The sequence below is a fragment of the Lynx canadensis genome, chromosome C1 (assembly GCF_007474595.2).
Source record: "Lynx canadensis isolate LIC74 chromosome C1, mLynCan4.pri.v2, whole genome shotgun sequence".
In the NCBI taxonomy this organism is placed as follows: domain Eukaryota; kingdom Metazoa; phylum Chordata; class Mammalia; order Carnivora; family Felidae; genus Lynx; species Lynx canadensis.
The window spans coordinates 202,609,757-202,629,081 of NC_044310.1; the positions used below are offsets into that span (position 1 = coordinate 202,609,757).

General features: G+C 41.3%; 2 long non-coding RNA genes across 2 annotated transcripts; one reads left to right on the top strand and one right to left on the bottom strand.

Annotated features, from left to right (window-relative positions):
• The first annotated feature begins 425 nt into the window (after window positions 1-425).
• LOC115521589 lies at window positions 426-19,128 on the top strand. Its single transcript, XR_003971115.1, has 3 exons — window positions 426-510; window positions 8,027-8,031; window positions 19,118-19,128. It is a non-coding gene; the product is annotated as an uncharacterized LOC115521589 (long non-coding RNA).
• Window positions 440-17,338, bottom strand: LOC115521590. The gene is made up of 3 exons (XR_003971116.1): window positions 17,327-17,338; window positions 2,506-2,513; window positions 440-519 (listed from the first exon to the last, which is right to left on the bottom strand). It is a non-coding gene; the product is annotated as an uncharacterized LOC115521590 (long non-coding RNA).
• Window positions 19,129-19,325: the final 197 nt, after the last annotated feature.

A 19,325-nucleotide genomic window follows, 5' to 3' on the forward strand; every position in this document is an offset into this window, starting at 1 on the left:
GATTTTGGATACTAACCCTTTATCTGATATGTTTGCAAATATCTTCTCCCGTTCCATCGGTTGCCTTTTAGTTGTGCTGATTGTTTCCTTCGCTGTGCAGAAGCTTTTTATTTTGATGAGGTCCCAATAGTTCATTTTTGCTTCTGTTTCCCTGGCCTCCAGAGATGTGTTGAGTAAGAAGTTGCTGTGGCTGAGGGTCAAAGAGGTTTTTGCCTGCTTTCTCCTCGAGGATTTTGATGACTTCCTGTCTTATGTTTAGGTCTTTCATCTATTTTGAGTTTATTTTTGTGTATGGTGTGAAAAAGTGGTCCAGTTTTCCCAGCACCACTTGCTGAAGAGACCCTTTATTCCATTGGATATTCTTTCCTGCTTTGTCAAAGATTAGTTGGCCATATGTTCATGGGTCCATTTCTGGGTTTTCTATTCTGTTCCATTGATCTGAGTGTCTGTTTTTGTGCCAGTACCATACTGTCTTGATGATCATAGCTTTGTAAGACAGCTTGAAGTCCAGTAACGTGACTCCTTTTTAATGTTTATTTATTTATTTTGAGAGAGAGGGAGAGAGAGAGCACATGTGCAGGTGAGTGGGGGAGAGAGAGGGAGACAGAGGGAGAGAGAAAGAGAGAATCCCAGTCAGGCTCCATGCTCAGCATAGAGCCCAACGCAGGGCTTGATCCCACAATAGTGAGATCATGACTTGACCTGAAACCAAGAGTTGAACACTTAACTGACTGAGCCACCCAGGCACCCAAGACATAGTAGAAAGAAGAAAACACAGTTGGAAAACACAGAGCAAGTATCAGAACCAGACTCAGATATGGCATGTTGGAATTATCAGATTGGGAATTAAAAACAACTATGATTAATATGGTAAGACATCTAATGGATAAAACAGACAGCATGAAAGAACAGAGGGACAGTGTAAACAGATGGAAATTCGAAGAAAGAACCAAAAAGAAATACTAGAGAGTTAAAAACAAAACAAAACAAAACAAAACACCATTGTAATAGGAATGAAGAATGCCATGTTAGTTATACTTCAATTAAAAAAAAATAATTCAAGGGGCGCCTGGGTGGCGCAGTCGGTTAAGCGTCCGACTTCAGCCAGGTCACGATCTCGCGGTCCGTGAGTTCGAGCCCCGCGTCGGGCTCTGGGCTGATGGCTCAGAGCCTGGAGCCTGTTTCCGATTCTGTGTCTCCCTCTCTCTCTGCCCCTCCCCCGTTCATGCTCTGTCTCTGTCTCAAAAATAAATAAACGTTAAAAAAAAAAATTAAAAAAAAATAATTCAAAAAAAGAAAGAAATGAATGCCTTTGATGGGCTTATAGGTAGACTGGACATTCATGGCTGAAGAAGGAATCTCTGAGTTTAAGGATATTTCATTGCAAACCTCCAAAACTAAAAAGGAAACACAAAAAGACTGACAAAAGCCAGAACAGACTTTCCAAAACTATAGGACAACTACAAGAGGTGTAATATACACATAAGGGGAAACCAGAAGAAGAAAGAGAAAGGAACAGAAGAGATTTGAAGAAATGACTGAGAATTTTCCCCAAATTAAGTAAGGTCAGACACTAAACCATAGATCCAGGAAACTCAGAGAACACCTAGCAGGATGAATAACAAAGAAAATCACATTTAAGTATATTTTATTCCAACTACAGAAATTCAAAGATAAAGAAAAAATCCTGAAAGAAACCAGAACAGACAAACCCCTTACTTATAGAGAAGCAAAGATAAGAATTACATCCAACTTTTCCATGAAAGCATGGAAACCGTGCAAACGCAAGCAAGAAGAGAATAGAGTGATATATGTACACACACACACACACACACACATATACATATATGTATATTTATTTTTAAAGTTTATTTTTGAGAGAGAGAGAGAGCACGGCAGAGAGAGAAGGGGAGAGAGAATCCCAAGCAGGTTCTGAGCTGTCAGCACAGAGCCCAACGTGGGTCTCCATCTCATGAACCGTAAGATAATGACAACCAAAATCGAGTCTGACGCTTAACCAACTGAGCCACCTAGGAGCCCCAATGACATTTTATTCTAAAATTACATATGGCAGGAAGATCAATGAACATATATTTCATAAGAAACCAAGAACAGCTCATCCTTTTAAAAATTTTTTTCAAATGTTTTATTTTTGAGAGAGAGAAACAGAACAAGCAAGGGAAGGGCCAAGAGAGGGAGACTCCAGGCTGTGAGCTGTCAGCACAGAGTCCAATGAGGGGCTCAAACTCACGGATTGCAAGATCATGACCTGAGCCGAAGTCGGTCGCTTAACCAACTGAGCCACCCAGGTGCCCCAAGAACAGCTCATCCTTGTACAGCCTAGGACATAATTTGAGAACTACAAGATGACTTAGGACCCTAAGTAAAATTTGTGACTGGGTTATAATTGTAATGCCTTCAACATCAGAAGGGCTTCAGTTTCTTGCCATTATGGAAACTCAGCTTGGTTTGGTTTAGTGTGGTTTGGTTTTTTGATTCTCCTACTCCTCCTGCTGGCAGCCAAACTCTTCAAACTCTTCTCTGAATATTGTTTGTTCGTTCTTGGTTTTGCTTACTCATGTCTTCTGCTTCCTGGTGGCTTCAAAACCTCTGTGACCTGTCATCTCTTTGTGTGTTCAGTTTCTCAACCTGTCATCAGCTTCAACTGCTGCATCTCAATTTCAGCTCCACAGGAGAGTGAATCTGATTGATTCAGTTCAGACATGGTTGATTCTCTTGGGCAAAGCTCTTGTGCCAGACTACATCATAGTCATCCATTCATTTGTTTATTTAACAACTATGCATAGGCCACTAGCCAGCCTCTAGATTGTCTGTCTATAAGGTAGGTGCCCAATCGTGATCTAATAGCTATGTTTGTGTGGAGTGGAGGACAAGGTCATAGAGTGGTGAGAGGATGGGAATCTATTTTTTTATGTTTATTCATTTTGAGAGAGAGAAAGAATGAGCAGGGGAGAGGGAAAGAGACAGAATCCCAGGCAGGCTTCAAGCTGCCAGGGCAGAGCCAAATGCGGGGCTCGAACCCACTAACCATGAGATCATGACCTGAGCCGAAATGAAGAGTTGGATGCTTAACCGACTGAGCCACCCAGGCACCCCAGGATGGAGATGCATATTTCAGAAACTGGGGGCTATGGACATACCATGCATTCTACCCCATGGCCAGTTCAGGGGGGATAATAATTTGTTTCAGCAAGGCGTTTGACAGATATAGTTGAAAACAATTCAAAATTAACAACCCTGGTATTGAGAGAGTGATATTTTGTATTACTTGTCAGCAAGAGTATCTTTTGTTTGAGATGGGAGTGTTGAAGGTGATAGTTAACTTGGGGGGGGGCAGGGGGAGGGGGAGGAGAGTTCTTTTTAACATGAGAACTAAAGAGTGATTCTATTCTGCTGTGATGTGTGGTTGTAGGAGCAACTACAAGAAGGTGAAGATTCCAGAGGAAATTCTATCCCCTAAAACAATGGTATCGATAATTTTGGTCTGGAAGATATTCTGAGGAAAGAAGCTTAGAAATGTTTGATTTCTGAGCATGAATTAATGTATAGTTCATAAATTAAATGAACGGATTCACTAAGTAATTATTGAGAGTATCCTCTTAGATGCTGAATGATGTTAGCCAAAAATGGGAATTTGACATTGACATGTTCTTTCCTATTAACAGATCCAGTTTCCTCCCTCCCTCTCTCCCTCCATCCTTCCTTCTTTCCTTCCTTTTTTCTTTCTTTCTTCCTTTCTCCTTTACAATGTTTTTCTTTATCAAAAAAATTAAGAAATGCATAATGCACACTTAAGTGTATTACATGAATATGTATAGTTTAAAGATTAATAGCCCAATGAACTTCCATGTACCCACTAACTCAAGTTAAGAAACAGAATATCATGAGGGTCTCATATGCTCCCTGTGGGCTCTTCTGCAATTATCTCCCCCTCCCCCTTCCATAGAGACAACCTTTACCAGTCTTCTATGTTAGTTATCTTCTAGTATCTACAATTATCCTTATAATTTGCAACACCTCTGTATTCCTCTCCCATATATTGTTTTGTTTCATAAAACTGAGTTACATGCACAAAGTTGGATCAGTAAGGAGAGTGCCTAGTTGCTGCCTTAGATAAAGGTCCACAGAAGAAGTTTACAGGGCAAAGGTACAAGTGAATCTATGAAAATTAGGACAAAATTGGGGCACCTAGTAGTGTCAGCCAAATACTGCCCATGGGCAGGGATATGGTCACAGAGAGTGGGCAACTTTATTCTTCTGATTTGAAGTTCCCACAGCCTACTACCAGCTCTTAGGAATGGGTCCGAACAAAATATTTTTATGGGAATGAAATAGAAATATTCAGACAGGAGGGCATTGAGGGAAGAGCAGGAACTTCATCCACACATGGTCAAAACAAGCCTTCTGGTGATGCTCCCAACTCCAGAACCAGCTAAAGGTTTCCAGTCAACCAGAAGAGCTGTGGGAATGAGTTCCTCCAGAAAGAAGGGATGAAAGGCCCACAATACTGAGGACAAGGATGAGGATGATGAAGACAGTTGAGCACTTACTCCAAGCCTGCATGGAGTGAGGCAGGGTCCATGATTGTCTCATTTCATCTTCATAACCACCTGAGAGGTAGACATTAATATAATGCCTATTGTCCAAATGAAGAAACTGAGCCTCTGGGACATTAACTGGTTCAAGGTCACAGAGCTGGTGACTTGAAGCCTGTGCTTTTAATGGAATATTTTCCAGGGATTGAGTCCACATTATCTGCTGGGAGAGAGATGAAGGGACCAGCACAGGGGGTGAACTGATGAGAGCATGCTTGGGCTAGTGAGGATAATAATAAGAACCATAGTCAACTCTTACTGATTGTGTACTAATTACCCAACACTGTTTTTAAGCCCTTTTACATGCATTAACGATGTGAAATAAAACCCAGATACAGACCCCTAAATACACATGAGGGGCCAAGCTTGAGGCTTTTGGAAAGACTTAGAAATACCTTCTGGCCACATTAAACAGCAAAAAAAAGTCTCAGCTGCACTGTAGACATTCTTTCTGATCAGAGATATCCGTTCCTTCACAATTTATTTATGAAAGGCCTTTTCTCCCAAGCACTGTTCTAGCCACTGAGCAGAGAACAGAACAGATTCCAGAATGAGGAGGAAGTCCAGAAACATAAAAATAAATATTCAGAAACATCCATATTTTTACCCTCTCATCACCACGATCAGCAAAGGAAAATGATAAATACTGTTACATTTGTGACCAGGTACTACACGTCTGTGTCCTTGCCTCATTTCATTTCCGCATACCTTTACCGTGAGCCACTTATGTGCCAGGCACCACGTGTGAGGGCTCTGGTTGAAAGATGAAGGTGAAGTTTCTATCCTTGAGGAGCATAGTGGGAGACAGACAGGTAAGTGAATAATTATGTTATAGGTGATTCATGCTATGCCTGAGGTGTGAACAAAATTCTGTAGGAGCAGAGTAGAGTGACTAATTCTGCCTGGAGGTGTCAGATAATGTTTAATGGAGGAGAAGGCTAGGACATGGCCAGGTGGAGATGGGGAGAAAAGACAACTAGACAGGAGTCATTTCTGGATAGAACAGGCAAGTTACAGGGCTAGGTTCTAAAATATGGACTACGCAAGGACACTTAGGCCTAGACACACAATGGTGGGGTCGGGGTGTCCACAAGGATTAACGATTTATGGAAAGGAGGATCAAGGCTTATGTTGCTACCAGTTAAAATGACTGAGTTGATAAGCAACCCTCCTACTGTTTCTCTACCCCGAAGCCATTCAGACATCTACCATGGTTTTTCCACTCTAAGTTATGGTGTCAGAAAGACTTAAAGCCCTGCTGTACACATTAGGCGAAGGGATATAAATTGGCACAGCCTGTTTGGAAGGCAGATTGGCAACATATATAAAAATTACAAATGCTGCATATATCTTGTGACCCAGCAATTTCACTTCTAGGAATTTATCTTCAGACGCATTCACTCACACATGAAATAACTTATGCACAAATATGTGTCACATCATTGTAATATCAAAAGACTGGAAACAAATGTTCATCAAGAGGGGGTTGGTTAAATTATGATATCTCTTTAAAATGAGATACTATTCATTCTTTAAAAACTAATAAGGTAGCTGTTTATGTACTGTTTGGAATGATAGTCAGATGAAAACAGCAAGGGGGCAGAACCACTCTTATGTAATGGGGATGGAAAGAATTCAAGTCCTCTGTGGAGTGTTCCAATGAATAAAGAACCCTGGACTTCCCTGCCTCCAGACTTCTTGTGATATTTGATGAGAAACTCTTTACAGTTTAAGCCAGCCAAATTTACGCTACAAGCATTCAGACACCTAATGTGACTTGTAGCCAAAAGTATTCAGACACATAATTCTGAGGTCTGCAGAGGTCTTTGTGTTTAGACCTGGAATAATGTGGAAGAGGGAGTTAAATCTGTGATACGCAGAAATTCTCCAGTTTACTTCACTTTAACTTCAGTGGGAACTCCCAGGCGCTTCTTTCCTCTGGGTATTCTGAACTCTGGACCTCAGAGCAGGCAGTCATTCCCATGATAAAGCTGTGGGGGTTTCTGCACAGGGATGCAATCTGGCAGGATTCAACCTGTCTGGTTACTTTTTTAATATAACCTGATCAAAGCAAAACAGTTAAAAGCCTAGTAGAATCTATTTGCAGTCAGAGGGGCAAGATGGCAACGCATGGGATGCTAGAATCAAACCTATGACCTGGAATTCGAACAACCCATTCTCTACCCACAGGAGGATCCAGATAATCCAGACTTGCTGTTGTGACTGAAGAGGTGATAAGTCTCTAGATCAAGCCATGTGGTCTGAGAACTGAAATTGTCCTGTCAGTATCATTCAGACAATTTTAAGGACTCACAGTAACTTACTTGTCCTTTTTTTTTTTTTTTTTTTCCCAAGAAAAATATTTTTTCCCCTGTACTCTGCCAGGTGCTGAGGATACAATGGTGAGCAAAATTGAAATGGCCTTGCCTTCACTGATTTATAGTCTAGAGGACGGGGTGGCAATTAGTTGAATACTACTTATCAAATAGGTGCACAATTACAACTCAGCTGAGTAGTATAGAGGAAGGGTTCATGGTAGGTAAGAGTGGGTACCTATGTTAGAGTGAGATCAAGGAAGGCCTGCCTGAGGAAGTGACATTTGAGCTAACATCTGAAGAATGGGTGGGGGTTAACTAGGCAATGTGGGAGAAGGGCAGTCCAGGCAGAAGGAGCAGTTCCTGCAAAGGCCCAGGGTGGTGATGGTGTGGGGGGGGGGGTGGGCAGAACACTCAAAAACTAGAAGTTCATTGTGGTTGGAGGGAGAATGACGGGGGTGTGCTGGGAGGTGAGACTATAGCCTGGCAAGGCAAAGCCAAGAGACATGTAATTATAAGATTGATGGAAAACCATACATGACATAAAGTCCTAGTTGTCCCCCAATGTCCATTTTCCCTCTATTTCTTTAATATTTGAACCCCAGAATTTTGGCTTGGTGCATGCCTATCCAGTTGAAGATCATCTCCCAGATTTCTTTGCATATAGGTTTGCCCATGTGACCACATCTAACCGATGGGTTGTGAGCAGAAGGGCAGGCCTCCATTTCCTCCTATTTTCTTCTCTATGGACATGATGGTCAGGACTGGGGGAGCTATCCTAGACCATGAGATGGAAACCATATGCTGAGGACAGCAAAGCAACAAGATAGAGGAAAACTATCCCCATCACCATGGTGTAGCCATACTAGCCCTGGACTGTTAGAGTATATCTGACAAACTGATAAACTTCTAACTTGTTTAAACTACAGCTTTTTGGTCTTTATATAGAAGTTTTACCTATATTCTTAGACTGTTATGGTTGGAATTTTTTTGTTTCCCCAAAATTCATATGTTGAAATCCTAACTCCTAATGGTATCAGGAGGTAGGGCCTCTGGGAAGTGATTAGGTCATGAGGGTAGAGCCCTCAGGAATAGGATTGGTGCCCTTACAAAAGAGTCTCTAGTGAGCTCTCACCCTTTCCGTGATGTGAAGACACAGTGAGAAGACTTGGTCCTCTATGAATAAGGAAATGGGCTCTCACCAGACACTGACTCTGTCAGCACCTTGATCTTGGACTTTCACCCTCCAGAACTGTGAGAAATGACATATTTGTTGTTTAAGCCACTAGTCAATAGTATTTTTGTTACAGCAACCCAAATGGACTAAGACAGTAACACACCATTGAAGTGTTCTAGATGATGGAATCAGATTTCCATCTTGAAATAATCACTCTGACTGCTGTGTGGAAAGCAAAAACAGAACATTCAGAAGCCATTGCAGCTTCTTATGGAGGAGGATAATATCTTGGATTTGCAAAGTATTAGTGAAGATGGGACTAGACCCCATTGAAATACCTTTTTCCTGGTATAGTGGAAAATACCATGGACTCTGGCCTCAGGGAGAGCTAAGTTCTGAATCCACTCTTCTGTAGCTGCAATCTTGGGCAAGTTACTTAGCTTCTCTTAGTCTCATCTATAAATTCATATTGAGATTCTTTTTAAGGGGTGTATGGTTAATTTTAAGGTAGCCTTCAGACTGCAACTGTAATATCAGCTCTTCTCTAGGTCTCCAGCCTGCTGGTCTACCCTGGAGACTTTGGACTTGCCAGCCTTCATAATCACTCTTCTTTAAGATAAATGAGCAGTTCCTTAAGATAAATCTCTCCCCTCTCCCTCTGTTCCTATGTATGTGTATGTATATCATGTATATATACATATTTATATACACATACTATGTATATATGCATACACACATATCCTATTAGATTTGTTTCTCTGGAGAACCCTAGTACAGGGGTAGACTTTCTATGGATATATAATACATGTACAGGTAAGTACACAAATATGAAGGGTACAGTTCAATAAATTTGTACAAAGTGAATAATATGCTCAACCACCATTCACAAGAAGATATTGACAACTGAAATTCTGTGAAGATAGCTGTAGCAGAGGCATAGTGTTTTACTCTAAATCTCAACCAAAAAACCCACCAAAACAAAAAGAAAACAACAACAAAAGCCCAAACAGAACAATTAGATAGTAAAACTAAAAACACAACGATAAGATATACAACAAAATTAGGTAGCAAGATATCCTCATGAAGACCAAAATACAAGTGGGCGTAGACAAGGCAATAAGACCTTCATGGAATTGGCATATATGCAAAAGAAAGCAGAGGAAAGTCGTGGGCTTCTGATGGAACTGAGAAGAGGACACCAAAATAAGCACTAGGTGTTCATGGGTCAAATTGAGAAAGCAGCAGAAATTGGGAGGGTTTTTGCCTATTAGTTGGTGAGTACAAGCAGCTTGAGCCAAGGTCTGAAATAATTGGGGCACTGTAGCCCTTGTGAACTCTCGAGACTGGTCATCAGGGCTCTCTGCCAGGATAAGATCCCACATTAAGAAGAAACTGCTGGGGGAAGAATCAACATTGAGCAGGATAGATATAATAAAAATAAAGGGGCGCCTAGGTGGCTCAGTCGGTTAAACGTCCAACTCTTGATTTTGGTTCAGATCATGACGTCACAGTCATGGAATCTCATGGGATTGAGTCCCTGTTGGTCTCTGCACTCACAGTGTGGAGCCTGCTTGGGATTCTCTGCCCCGCCCAGCTTGTGCACTCTCTTTTTTTTTCCTTAAAATAAAATAAAAAGATAAGGATCAGACAAAAATGTGGAGGGTAGGAGAGACAAGAAATCTTAGAAAGTATGCTTCCTATGCTTTATTTAAAAAAAATTTTTGGGGGGGGGGGCGCCTGGGTGGCTCAGTCGGTTGAGCGTCCGACTTCAGCTCAGGTCACAATCTCACGGTTCGTGAGTTCGAGCCCCGCGTCAGGCTCTGGGCTGATGGCTCAGAGCCTGGAGCCTGCTTCCGATTCTGTGTCTCCCTCTCTGTCTGCCCCTCCCCCGTTCATGCTCTGTCTCTCTCTGTCTCAAAAATAAATAAACATTAAAAAAAATTTTTTTAAAAACGGAAAAAAAATTTTTTTAACATTTATTCATTTTTGAAAGGCAGAGAGAGACAGAGCGCGAATGGGGGAGGGGCAGAGGGAGAGGGAGACACAGAATCGGAAGCAGTCTCCAGGCTCTGAGCTGTCAGCACAGAGCCCAATGCAGGACTTGAACCCACGAACCATAAGATCATGATCTGAGCCGAAATCACAAGTTGGGACGTTTAACCGACTGAGCCGCCTAGGCACCCAAGCCATCTGGGCATTCCCATATTCTTTATTACTACATGAAAATAACAGGAAGGGGAACTCTGTGATGTTAGAAGAGCTGTCCCTAAAAGCTCAGGAAAATTAATTTCACATAGAAATAAGCAACAAAAGTATTGGGCCCAAATCAATTACAGTTACAAGAAAATAAGCAGAACCACAATACTACCTACAGGCAAAGAAAGCATGCCAGGAAGACATGCCCACAGAGCGGATAAAAACTGTAACCATAGCTATTTAGAAAGGAGATAAAAGACGTTAAAAATAATACAAGACATAAAAGGGCAACCTAAATCAAAGTTAGAGACACTCTAAAATGAGGTGACAGGACTCAGAAAAGAATTAGAAATGAAAGAAAAATAATTTCAGAAGGAAAGGCTGCATTGGGAAAATGCTTGAGTGAATTAACAAAGCAGATGATACCTTAAGAGAAGTAGAAGGGTGAAAAGGAAGAAAACATTAAATATTGAAATGAAATTTAAAGAGAAAAAGGATTCAAAGAAGGAAAATTACAAATATTGAAGATAAGCAAGTAAGGCTCAATGCACAGTAAATAGAAATCGCTGAGGAGGAAAATCAAGGCAAGGGCCAGAACAGATAGATGCGTGTGTCCCCTTTCCCCACCCACCCCTACAGTGAGGCCTCAGACCAACCCCCCAAAGAACTGAGGCTTCCTGCCAACAGCCACATTAAATGAGCTTGGCTGTGGGTCTTCCAGCCCTATTCAAGTCTCCAAATGACTGCATTTCCCTCTTTGCAACCTTCATTGTAACCTCAGAAGAGACCCTTAATCAGGACCATCCAGCTAAGCCACTCCCAAATTCCTGATCTAAGAGGCTGGGAGATAATAAACGTTTATCATTTTTTTTTTTTTTAAATTTTTTTTTTTTTTCAACATTTATTCATTTTTGGGACAGAGAGAGACAGAGCATGAACAGGGGAGGGGCAGAGAGAGAAGGAGACACAGAATCGGAAACAGGCTCCAGGCTCCGAGCCATCAGCCCAGAGCCCGACGCGGGGCTCGAACTCACGGACCGCGAGATCGTGACCTGGCTGAAGTCGGACGCCTAACCGACTGCGCCACCCAGGCGCCCCAAACGTTTATCATTTTAAGCCACTAAGTTTTAGAGTGATTTTTTTAATGCAGCAAGAGATAACTAATATAATGGGCATTAGGGTAGTTTCCAGTATAAGGCCATTTCAGTATCCCTGCTAAGCTTAATATATGTCTTATCATGAGCATATGTGCATTTCTTGGGTATAAACCTAAGAGTGAAAATGCCATTATCTTATTTAAAGGGGCAAGGATAGATTTTGGTGGGGCCTAAAGGTTATATAATCTTGGAGTCCTTCTTAAGAAAAAGATTATAAAATTATGAGTATAATATTAGGCAGGAAAGTGAATATTTAGAATAAAATCATAACAAATTATGAATTCCAAAAAGCTGACACAAATCACAAAATCTAGAAAAATTAACAATATTTTAATATCCTATAATATTTTTGTTCTACATTTCTTGATTGGATACTCTGTGATCACATGTTTACATGACAACAATTTTATAGTATCCGTGTCTAAGAAAGACTGGAAAGAATGTAGTCTTTCCTCTAGAATGGGTGATTAAAATAAGTTTTTTATTATTCATAGCTTTAAAGAATTGGCTCTGGCTTCAAAACTGATACTGTCATGTCAGTTTTTAAGATTGTTGTCTGATTTGGAAAAACTGCTACCACGTTTCTTTCATATATGAGCCATATGATTTCAGGACATAGTCAAATACATTCCTGACAAGAGGGAAGTTCCATTTTGGTGTCTGAGAACTGAATTCTCCATTTATAGTTTTACATACCTGATTGGAAGAATCTTCCACAGGCAAACTTCTGGGTCCCCACATATCAAACCTTGTTTGTCTTCCTTACACACTTCTGGTCCTAGGTACTATAGGACATGTCCTTTTTGCAACATAAGCTCTGATCTGACATATGCATTTGTTGGCATAGTGAATGGGCACTGGTCATCATTCTGGAAGACAGTCTCACACCAGAATGAATTAATAATGAACTATACAGAGAGATGCCTTTAGATTACACAACTATAGTTCAGCATAGGTTGAACAGTACTCCCCCACCAAACGATTTGTCCATATCCAAACCTCCAAGACCTGTAAATGTGACCTTACTTAGTAAAAGGGTCTTTGCGGTTGTAATTAAGTTAAGGGTCTGGAGATGAGATCATCCTGGATTTTGAATGGGCCCCTAATCCAGTAACAGGTGTCCTTACAAGAGAATGGTAGAGGGAGACTTCAGAGCCAGAGGAGAAGTTGATGTGAAGACAGAGGCAGAGATTAAAGTGAAGTGTCTACAAACCAAGGAATGCCAAGTAGTGCCAGCAACTACTGGAAGCTAGGAAAGAGGCATGGAATGGATGCTCCCTCTGAGTCTGCAGAAGGAATCAAACCTGCCAACACCTGGACTCTGAACTCTAAAAGAGAAATATCTGTTGTTTTAAGCCAGCAAGTTTGTGGTAATTTCTTAAAGCGGTTCTAAGAAACTAACAGAGCCACTGAGTCCCAAATTTAGCTTGATCCCACAAACCACCATAGAGTTTCAATACCTTCTGCATAAGGGAACATAGAAGCGAAGTTGGAGTGGAAAGAAACAGTAGTCTTTTTAAATTTTTAATGTTTATTTTTGAGAGAGAGAGCAGGAGCGGGGGAGGGGTAGAGAGATGGGGAGACACAGAATCTGAAGCAGGCTCCAGGCTCCAAACTGTCAGCACAGAGCCCCATGCGGGGCTCGAACCCACAAACCGCTAGATCGTAACTTGAGCTGAAGTTGGACGATTAACTGAGCCACCCAGGCGCCACAAGACAGCAGTCTTAACCAATTTGGGTCAGAAAAGGTATATAACTCTGACTACATGATTGGGCCTCTCCCAGGACTTTGGAAGGGTCTGGCCAAGTGAGAACCCCTGTGGCTTACATTTAATAAGTTTTACAGGGGAGCTACCTCTGTGTAGGAGGCAGCATAAAGTTATAAAGACAAGCACCAGAACCAGATGGCCCGGGTTCAAAGCCCGAGTTTATGACTAGCTGTTGACTTCAGACAAATAAACTTTCTGTTCCCCAATTTCTCTCTCTGTAAAACGTGAATGATGAAAGCATTATCTACCTCATAGGGTTATTGACCCAGTTAAGTAACATGATACATATAAAGTGCATGATACATGTAACACATGTAATAGTAGATGCCCCAATGTAAGTATTCAATATGTACTGGCCATTTTATGATTTCCTAGGCAAGGCATTGTACTAGGCATTGGGGCACAAAGGCAAATGAGAAATGGTTCTTGCCTTCAAGAAGCTCACCATCTATAGAGGAAATAGATGTACAAAATGATTATAATACAATACTTTAAATGCAACAAGGTGGGCACTCTGTGTCCCAGATGTTATAGGAGCACAGGGAAGGATCCTCAGCCTAGCTTGACGGGATAGGGCTCATTCAAGGAAGGTTTCCTGGAGAGGGTGACATCTAACTGGAGACTCTCATTATGTCTGTATAACTGGATGGTTTACTGAGGTATGTTAATTCTTGTAGTTTTCCTGAGTTTATTGATCCAAATATTTATAGAATGCCTACTGTTTGCCACGCACTATTCTAGGTGCTGGGAATATTGTAATGAACAAAGCTAGCAAAAAGCCTTGGCCTTACTTATTTTGAAGTGTATTTAACAAAATAAGTTGGATAGAGGATTAATATGTGATAAAGCAAATATAGTAAAAGGTTAACTATAGACAGTAGATGGCAAATATGTGGATTTTCACCATAGCATTCTTTCATTTTTTCTGTATTAGAAAATTTTAATAAAAAACATTGGTAAAACAAATACCTGCATAATCAAACACTGTGCATCCATTAAAAGTGTTTTGGTGAGATATTTACTCTAATAAGAAGGTGAGTATTATCTATTACAAACAAAACATACAAAATAGTAGTTACAGTTTGATCCAGCTTTATTTAAGTGTATACGGAAGAATTCACATTGGGAACAGCACATGCAAACATCCTGGGCAGAGGCTTTTTCTGGAAGATTTGAAGAACTGCAAGGAGGCAGCTAGAACTAGACAGGAGTAAAGGAGGTGAAAGGTAGCAGATGAGGTCATAGAGATCATGGATAGGGGCAAGGTTAGTTAGGCTCTTTTGGTTATCTCTTTCTGCATAAGAAATTATCTCAAATAATTTGCTTAAAACAGCAACCATTTTTTAAACATCTCACAACTTATAGGTCAGGAATTTGGACAGGACTCAGTTGGGTGATTTTTCTGTTCCATGTGGCATCAACTGAGTGACCTCCACTGTCATGTCTGGTGCCTTGGTGGGGATGACTGGAAGCTGGACCCCTTTTCCTCTCTCTGTAGTCTCAGGGTTTTTCCATGTGGTGTCTCCAGCAGAGTAGTTGGATTTCCTGCATAGTGGCTCAAAGTGCCAAGAGCAAATGTTTTGAGAGACAGGAAATAGAAGTTGCCAGTCTTTTAAGGCCTGGCCCCCGAAATGGGTATAGTGGCACTTTCTGCCATGTTCTAATAGAGTAGTAATGGAGCCCACCTAGATTCAAGGGGTGGTGGTGGGCACCAATACACCTCTCGATGAGAGGAGTGGCAAGGAATTTGTGGCCATCTTTAACATAGGCCCTTGTAGGTCATAGCAAGGACTTTGGCTTTTACTCTGAACAAGCAGGGAGCCATTATTAGAGGGTTTTAAGCAGAGGAGTAACATGATCTGGCCTCCATTTAACAGGACCACCGTAGCTGTCATTTTGAGAACAAACTGTAGGGAAGGAAGAAGTAGGAAGACCAGTTAGGAGTCTGTTGCGATAAACCAAATAAGAGATGATGGTGGCTTGGGCCAAAGTGGAGACAGAGGGATTGTGAGAAGTGGAATTCTGGATATTTTGAAGACGGAACTATTAAGATTTGCTAGGGGATTACATATGGGCATGAAATAAAAAGAGGAATCAAGGATAATCCCAAAACTTTTGCCCTAAGCAATTAGTAGACTAGAAAGGCTGTTAACAGAGATACGGGTGACAGGAGTAGCTTGGGAGAGGGTATCAGGAGCTGGTTTTTGACGCATCAAGATGCTATACATCCAAGTGGAGATCTCAAGTGAGCTGTGTGTGTGTGTGTGTGTGTGTGTGTGTGTGTGTGTATTTGCCTTTTCCATGGGATGCAATTCTATGGATAAAGATCTTGTCTAATTTGTTCACTGCCTGGCAGGTAGTGCCACTTCATAAATATTTATTTGTTGAATATCTAAAGTTCATATATTACCACAATGAGTTATTTCACATAATCTGCCAATATCACAAGTTGATGAGAATGTGGAGCTACAGGAACTTGCATACATTGCTGGTGGGGGGTGGTGTGAGTAATTATAACTACTTAAAAGAACAATTTAATAATGTCTAGCAAAGTTGAAAATGTGCATGCTCAATACCCCAGCAATTTCACTACTGGATATATTCCTAGAGAAATGACTGCACATGTACACCAGAGACATGTAAAATATAACAACATTGTTTGTAATCATAAACAATTGAAAACAACCTAACAAGCAGTCACGAGGAGAATAAATAAAATTTACTCATGCAGTGAAATGTTATGCAGTGGCAAAGGCCAACATCAACAAGGATAAATCTTACAAACTTAACATAAAGCAAAAAAAAAAAAAAAAAAAAGCAAGTTTCAGATTAATATAGTATGGTTTCATTTATATAATGTTAAAATATCGACAACTGACCTTCAAGAGATAGAAAAATACATAGATACATAGATATATAGGATTTGAAGATGCCTCCATGTTCCTCCTTCTCCACATTACTCCCATGAGTAAGTACATTATACACTATGTTATATGGCACAGGGGATTTTTTGCAGATGCAACTGAAGTTACTAATCAGTTGACTTTAAAATAGGGGGATTATCTGGGTGAACTAACCTAATCATACGAACCCTTCAGAAGCAGGAAGTTTTCTCCAGCTGGTCAAGGAAGTGGAAATAAGAGACATTCCAGGTGTGATAAGGATTCAATGCACGATTGTGGGCAGCCTCCAGGAGCTCAGAACAGCCTCGGGCTAACAGCCCACAGAGAAATGAGGACTTCAGTCCTGTAACTACCAAGTACCGCTGACAACCTAAATCAGCCTCGAAGCGGACTCTTGCCCAGAGACTCCAGATAAGAAAACCGCCCTTGATTTCAGTCCTTATAAAATTGTATGTGGAAAACCAAGCCAAGCCCGCCTGGACTTCTATCCTACAGAAGTAAACTAATAAATAGATGTTGTTTTAAGCCTCTAAATGTGTAAGTTTGTGGTAAATGTTATGTAGTAATAACACACACACATTTGCTTAATCAAGGACCTGCACATGTAGTAAGAGAATAAAATATATGGAAAGGGTAAACACCAAATTTAGAATGTTGTTTATTCTCTTGAGTGGTTGGTGATAGGGAAGAGGCTATTGGGAAGGAGAAGATAAGGGGATTAAACTGTGTAGGCAATACTTTATTTGAACTAGGGGGTAGATATGTTATTTTATCTTTTATACCTGAAAAAAAATTTTTTTTGCTTACAATTTCTTTTAAATGTTTATTTTCGAGAGAGAGAGAGAGAGAGAGAGAGAGAGAGTGTGTGTGTGTGTGTGTGTGTGTGTGTGTGAGTGGGGGAGGGGCAGAGAGAGAAGGAGACAGAGAATCCAAAGCAGGCTCCATGCTGTCAGCACAGAGCCCCACATGGGGCTTGAATTCATGAACCGTGAGATCATGACGGGAGCCCAGCGCTTAACCGACGGAGCCACCCAGGCCCCCCTATTTTTTATACTTTTTGTGTGTCACTTATCACATAACAATTTTAAAGATTTCTGACCCTCAGTCATAGCCTAGAAATGGTACAAATGACAGACTTTGAGATGCTCTTTGGGCTTGGACAATGTGTTCCCCCAAAGGACTGTGCTAGACACCTTTTGTTTTCTGGAAAGGTTTATAAACTTTGGGAGTAGGATGGAGTCCCCATGACAACTAAGACTGAATTTCCTTCCACCCAATAGGATCATGCTACAAGTTGGATTTAATTTAACAAAAAGAAGAAGAAGAAGAAGACGAAGAAAAATTTTGCGTACTCAAATTAGTGTTGAGCGAATGAATAAATGAATGAATGGAGAGATGAATTATGAATGAATGCCCAAGTCCCATAGAATCACCATCAAGATTGTGCTTTTGGACCACAGAGTGGGATAGGAAAATATTGTCCCATTAAAGAATAATCCACAATTTGAAAGTAAAAAACCTTGGAGTTAAAAAAAAAAAAAAAAGACAGGGATGCCTGGGTGGCTCAGTCAGTTAAGCAGGTGACTCTTGACTTGGGCTCAGGTGATGATCTATCTCATGGTTCATGAGTTCAAGTCTCGAGTCGGGCTCTGCACTGAGCCTGCTTGGGATTCTCTCTCTTCCTCTTTCTCTGCCCCTTTCTCTAGCACGCGCTCTCTCTCTCTCTTGAAATAAATAAATAAAAATTTTTTAAAAAGACAGACGTGAATCATACAGTAATTGAAAATTTTGGTTTGACTGGAGCCCCAGCCCCTCCCCTGAGAGAGCTCCCCAGAGGCAGGACAGACAAAGTTCTGGAGTTCTGGCCAAGAATCCTGGGGCAGCTTAAAGCTCAAGCCCACCCCTTTCCTGGCCCTCCAGAGACACTGTGCTAATGGCCCTGATGATAACAAATGGTTCTATGTGACCACAGCTGCCTCTTACACTGGTTGGAGGCAAACTTGATTCAGAACCACGATGGAGGGTGAAGCATCAAATTTCTTATTTCAGCAGAAAATTGATACCTAAGGAATGCAACCTGGCAGCAGTCCAGAAAGAAGATTTGACAGTCGTGTGGGCTGTAGGGAAAGGGCTTTCCTGTCCCAGGGCTTTTACTTTGAGGAAGGGCCATGATGAAGAACTCCAATCACCAGCTCTGCTTTGGACGGGGAGGTCCGAGGACTGTAGCAGGAAATAGGCATTGGGGTCAGAATCCACGTTGGGTCAACAGTACCTCTTCCAGATTCAGCCTTTCACTGGCAGCTGGATGTGAGAGACTACCCTCCTCAGCCATTAAGACTAAACATGTATTTCTCTGATGTTACCAACGCATTTCCAGAAGGAAGCTTGTTAGGCAGGATTTTTTTTTAGCTGGCAGATATTAGATTTGCAACTCAAATTACCTTAAGATTAGGAAAAAAGTGGGGAGGAGGGGCATTTATGGGTCATAGACCTGCATCAAGCCCAGCTGGATACAGCAGCTAAAATTACATCAGGAATGTCTCCCTCCATCTGTTGACTCTATTTTCCTGTGTATTAGTTCAGATGACCTCTCTCCATAGAGGGGCCAGAGAGTCACCGGCTCCTCAAGGCTTTCCTCCCACCAGCTTAGGGGGATAAAAGCACCTCATTCCCAGTAGTTCTAGAAAAGCTCCAAGAATTGAGTCTCATTGGACTGGTTTTAGTCCCCAGCCCGTGCCTGATCCATTGTGACCAGGACAGCAACTGCTTGAGTCTATCTTGGATCTAGGCAGGCAAACCACATGGATTAGGAGTGTGGAAGAAGCAGGTTTCCCAAAGGCAGATAAGGTCTTTTGTTGTTGTTGTTTCTGTTTTTTATCAGAGGATGCTTGGCCAGCAGCAACCATAGGGAGCAAAACAGAAAGAACAGGTGGGATCTAGTCGTTTCCCGGCATTTTCTTTTCCCTCATAATAATTTCTGATAGTGATGCCACCTTAGGCCCACCTGAAGAAATTATGATTCCACAGATCTGAAGCAGAGCCCAGAAATAGTATTTTCACAAAGTTCCCTGAGGTGGTTCTGCTGAGTAGAGTAGTTTAGGAACTACTAATTAATCTAGTGGACAACCTTCTTACTCTGCTCCCTACTAAAAATCACAAGTGAGTATATATGGGGCTCAAGCTTATAACATT